This window comes from Cornus florida, unplaced genomic scaffold (genome assembly GCF_030987335.1).
Source record: "Cornus florida cultivar Cherokee Brave unplaced genomic scaffold, ASM3098733v1 CherokeeBrave_3.0.0_Hap2_Chr06, whole genome shotgun sequence".
In the NCBI taxonomy this organism is placed as follows: domain Eukaryota; kingdom Viridiplantae; phylum Streptophyta; class Magnoliopsida; order Cornales; family Cornaceae; genus Cornus; species Cornus florida.
The window spans coordinates 81,400,552-81,405,865 of NW_026775576.1; the positions used below are offsets into that span (position 1 = coordinate 81,400,552).

General features: G+C 38.2%; 1 long non-coding RNA gene across 1 annotated transcript; it reads left to right on the forward strand.

Annotated features, from left to right (window-relative positions):
• Nucleotides 1-2,852: 2,852 nt before the first annotated feature.
• LOC132312327 (uncharacterized) lies at nucleotides 2,853-4,959 on the forward strand. The gene is made up of 2 exons (XR_009483245.1): nucleotides 2,853-4,004; nucleotides 4,126-4,959. It is a non-coding gene; the product is annotated as an uncharacterized LOC132312327 (long non-coding RNA).
• The last annotated feature ends 355 nt before the right edge of the window (nucleotides 4,960-5,314 follow it).

Consider the following 5,314-nt stretch of genomic DNA (forward strand, 5'->3'; position numbering starts at 1 on the left):
TATTTGGGTTTAGTGATGGCCATGGCATGGGTTTTATTGGATGGGATTACTGATTAATTTGATGGGTTATACTTTATCTTGATGGGTTGTGCTACAAATTAGTTTACTTTTCAGTAGGTAGACAATTCATTGCTTGAATTGATATTCCATACTTATTATATGCAAATTCCATTATCCTCTTGATTAATGTATGTTCTCATTAGATGCAATTGTGGTTAGTTTGATGGAGTGTGCTTAGGCTTGATGGGTTGTTCTACACCCTAGTTTACATGTCATTAAGTAGACAATTCATACTTACATTTGATAATTCATGCATACTTGATTGCAAGTTGTTTTAGTGATTGAAGCTACATTTAAGTTGCAATAATGTTCTCCCCATTAATGAAAAACAAATGGTTAATTGCATGAGCTTAGTGGTGATTCCAATAAGAATTCTCTTCTATCTCTTAAACCCTTAACTCCAACTTAGTTTATTTTCATTGTATTTTAATTTAATTGTTCACTAGCTTAATTAACCAACCATCTCTTTTATTCTCTCTCTTATGGTAATCACTTGTTAAAACTAATTGTCTTATTTAAATCCAAGCCATAGGTCTCTTGGGTTCGATCCCTACTCACTATATACTTCATTATAGTAGTAGTGGTTTTTATAAATTTAAATTTGACTCTTTGATAATTCTTTGAAAAAGTCTTTTCCTAAACCACACATTAAAACATCTCATTTTGATTAAAGGAAAAACGACCCCCACAAAGGGGCTTGATTAAGTTTTGGCACCGTTGTCAGGGACCATTGGTTTAATTGGAGTTAAATTAGATGTTGGTTTTCATTTGATTATTTGTATATTCTTACTATTTTCTTATTTTTCTCTCTCTAATGTGCAATTAGGTATTTGATACGAGAAAGGCAAACATTGGAACTTAAAGCTATTATTGGAATTTGAAGTTGCTTAAGGACATTTGTGAGCAATTCTTACCCTAATTGTTCATTTTTCTATGCTTGCGAGATAGTCCTTGTTGAAGCTTTCATATTGCTTAAATATTTTATCCAAGCATAGGTCCTTGTCGAGGCCATTACTTTCATTGTTATATGCATGAGCCATTGTCGAGGCAATTATTTTATGGTTTTTGGATTGTGAATGTGAATGGAGCCCTTGTTTGATCCAAGTTTGGGGAAATTTTTTTACCCATTATCCTTATGCATCTCCATCATATCATGATCCTTATGAGAGTGAGTCCAATGCATTTCATGAATCATCATCATGTAATGGACTTGATCACTCTTATGATCCCTCTTATGACTACTACCCTCTCCTACCATTTTATGAAGAACCATCTCTATTACCTTACTCTCCCGGATTTGAAAATAAAATGTTAGCTCTAATTGATGAACTTAATGAAAGGAGACAACTCATTAATTCTCATTCTCATATGCTAGCAATGCTAGAAGCTCAAGTTGAGGAAATTGCAAGTACTCTTTTTCGTCAAGAAGAAGATGAAGAAGATACAAGTCAATTAATGACTAATCAAAGTGAGCAAAACATGATAATAGAAGAGAGTGAGGCAAGTGAGCTAGTGACTAATCCAATAGAGTATAAATTGAATTATGAGGACATTCCATGTAATCTTGAGCATGAGGAAATTGATACCTTAGAGAGTGAGGAGTTGTTGACCACTATAGAGGTAGGAGAGGAAAAGGAGGAACTTGTAAAGGAGAACATTCCTTTTATTATCTTGAACGACCCTCTTGAGGCGTGCCTTTTGAAAATGTATGAAGGATGTGGTTTTGACATCAAAAGCCCCACATATGAAGTGAACTTTCTAATGAACTCCATAGCTAACTTGGAAAGTGAAAAGATAGTGATCATTGAGGAAGAGAAAAGGGATGAAAAAAGTGCGTTTCCTAATAATTCAATTGAGTCTTTGAAAGACATTGCCTTGCCAAGTGCAAGGCTACCCATTATTGATTTCATTTTCAAGATCATGGATGAAAGAAAACAAATTGCATCTTACATCATTTCTTTTTAAGCCATTCTTTTGGGATATGAATTTGTTTTTATGAGAGAGGATCTACCTGGGAAGATAGACAAACGGATTAATGAGGATGTCTCATATCCCGTTTTTGATACTTTTGATTAGCATGTTGCCCCAATGTCTTGCTAGAGACGTTAAACATTAGTATTTTTCGTAGAGTTTCACAACTCTATTTTTCCCTTATTTCTTTTTGTTTTTCATTTGTATTTTTATTTCTTCGCATTTTTATTTTGTTTATACATACTTTGTTGTAGTTTACAAAAATATATAATAATAATAATAATAATACTAATAATAATAAATTTGCCAAAAGTATCAGGTGTCGGGCGATCATTCGCCTGGCATTGGGCGACCATCGCTCAGGGAAAAAAAAAAATTGCGTAAGGCGACCATCGCCCAGAAGAAAAAAATAAAAAAAGAAAGTGGGTAGTGTAGGCTAGTATTCGATTTTATTTCAATTTATTATTCTTTATTTATTATTATTTTTATATATTTTCTTTTATTTTAGAAGTTTTGTGTAAATAATAATAATAATAAATAAATAAATAAATAAATAAATAAAAACAATTGATCTCTCATTGTATATATTTTATTTAATTTTAGTATATATTTTTCTTTTTAGTTTAGTATATATTTTTTTTTGTTAAAAAAAAAATAAAAAATAAAAAAACACAACACTAACTAACAGTGGGTTGATCCCCACAATGGGAGATCAATCCCATGCTTTTGGCAGTAAGCAACAGAAAAATGACCCTAGTGGATTGATCCCCTAACTACGTGGATCGATCCATTTTTATTTGTGTTTCCACTTTCTTATTACATACTAAAGAGACAATTTTTTTGTCTAAAAATGTCGATCCCTCGTCAAAGGAGATCGAGCCCCTTAGCATTGCCCATTCACTGCCCCACCTTTCAATCCCCAAATAAATCTTCTTTTTCTCTCTGTGAATTCCTCAAGCGCGCTCAACCTCCCCTCCCAAGTTCTTCATCCAACTCTCACTGTTCTCTTCTTCTCTTCCGCGGCGCCATGGTGTTCGCTCTTCACTGTTTGAGACTCGACCTTCGCTTCGTTTAAGTAGCGGCGCCCTTTGCTTCACCCTTTATTTTTCAGACGTCGCGAGTAATGAAAAAGGAAACTGGTTATTCTCTGACGATGGGTTGAGGTTCGCCCTTTGCGTCGCCTCTTTGGGTTATTTTCCGGCGATTTTGGCTGAGTTGGGTGCGATTACAAGCTGGGTGGGGTTGCAGATTTGGTAGGTTTCAGGTCTGAAAAATAGCGATCGCGGCTGTTCGTCTTCCAGCATCGCATTTGTTCATTTTTTGGCGGTCGCAGCTGGATCGTTCAACGGCGTTGCGGCTGGTTCGCGGTTCTTCTCCGGTGAATTTGTGGGTCGCCGTTGGCTGGGTTGTTGTTCTCCGGCGATTTCGGATTGGTTTCGCCGGCGATTTTGGGCTGGGTTTTTCTCCAGCCTCGGTTTGAGACTCGGCGCCGCTGTTTTCTTCATCGTTTTGGGCTGGGTTTAAAACGCTGTAAAGGACGAAGCTTGTGGGTAGCAGGTCTTTCCGGCCGTGAGACTTTGCCCTTTATTTTTCCAGCGTGCGGTTGGTTCTTCTTCAGATCCGGCTTGTTCTTCTCTGATTCTGGCTGGATTCTCTCTGGCGATTTTGTCTTGGTCTCGCCGGCGATCAAGGCTGGTTCTTCTCCGGCCACGATTTCCGACAATTTGGGTTCTCACTTCTTGTTTTCTGGGTCACATCTGGGTTGTCTTTCTGGCGGCGCATCTGGGTTCTCTCTAGCGATCGCAGCTGGGTTCTTTTCCGGATCGCGGCCGTTCATCTTTCTGGTGTCGCGGCTGGGTTCTTCTCTGGTCGTGGCTGGGTCGTCGTTTTCTTCCGGCAAGTTTATGAATCGCCTTTTTCTCCGGCAATTTTGATTTGGCTGACGGTTTCTGAGTTTGTGAATCGCCGTTTTTGTGAGTTTATGATAAGCGCCGGATATTACATATTCAAGCGCCGTTATTTCCATTAGTTAAGTCCATTAATTGATAATGATGTATAGTTTAGCTTTATTTGTTTGTTTTCGTTTATTTTCAGGTCGGTTCCCCTGAATGTATCTAAAGGAACGGTTTTGACAATCTTTTGAAGAATCAAAGTAAGCCGTTGTTGGGGACTGTTACTTGAGCCAAGTTCCTTGAGCCATCATGTGTATGAATGTTGCGGCATTGTATTCAAAATGACGACCGCATCACTTGACCATCCAAGGAGGCTAAAGAGAAGGCTGAGAGCTTTTGGAAGTCAAGCCTTCGCGGGCGTCTGCCGCGCCACCTTGGGTGCCCGCCAATCATCACAGTAGCAGGCCCTCCTCCACGGGGCCCCGCAGCTCTCGCGGGCCCTCGTTGCGTACTCCCGTGGGCACCCGCCAAAACCCCCAGTACGCCACCTCCGGATGTAAGCACCCGCGGGCACCCGCCGATCTGCAGATAATAGCTTTCCTGCTCCTGCTTTTGTGCTAATCCTTGTTCCCTCTACATTTTGTGTGGTCCAAATGACTTATAGGGTGGTTGGAGCTCGTGATAGAGTGGATGGAAGTAGGTTTTTGCCTAGATAAGAGGCGGAAAGCTTGTATGGATCCATATCTCACATTTGGCTAAGTTCTAGAGAGAGAAATAGTGAGTTTGGAGGGTCTTGGGTGTTCTTGAGCTTAAGGTGCGAAAATGGAGAGGGATTCTTCATCTTCTTCTTCATTCTTTGTCTTCATGGGTAACTAACTCCCTATCTAGGGAGGTGATGAAGCTCCATTTTGTAAGCTTTGCTTTGTTTTGATTTATATTTGGGGGTTTAATGTATATATGTGACCTTTTCATGAACTAGAGCACTTTATTTGATGTAAAGAACTTCAATGTCTATTAATGATCATTTTGAGTTAAATATCTTGTCTTAGATTGTCTTTCTCTTATGATTACATTGCTACATTTTCATAGTGACAATGGAGATGAGTTTATGGAAGTGTTTTTATTGGCATGATAGTTAGGAAATTTGATAATCTATTACTTAGGGCCTTCCTTTGATAGATTATTCTTGATTTCTATTTCATGTGCTTTTATTATGAGATTAATGGTTTGATAATCTTTGACTTAGTGATTATGTCCAAGGTTGCATCTTAGTTAGGTAACCAAGACATGTAATACTTTGATAGGTTATTCTTGCCAATTGATTTCATAAATTTCTTGAAGGTAATGTAGCAATTTTGTGTGTTGCATTCCATGGTCATACATATATATGT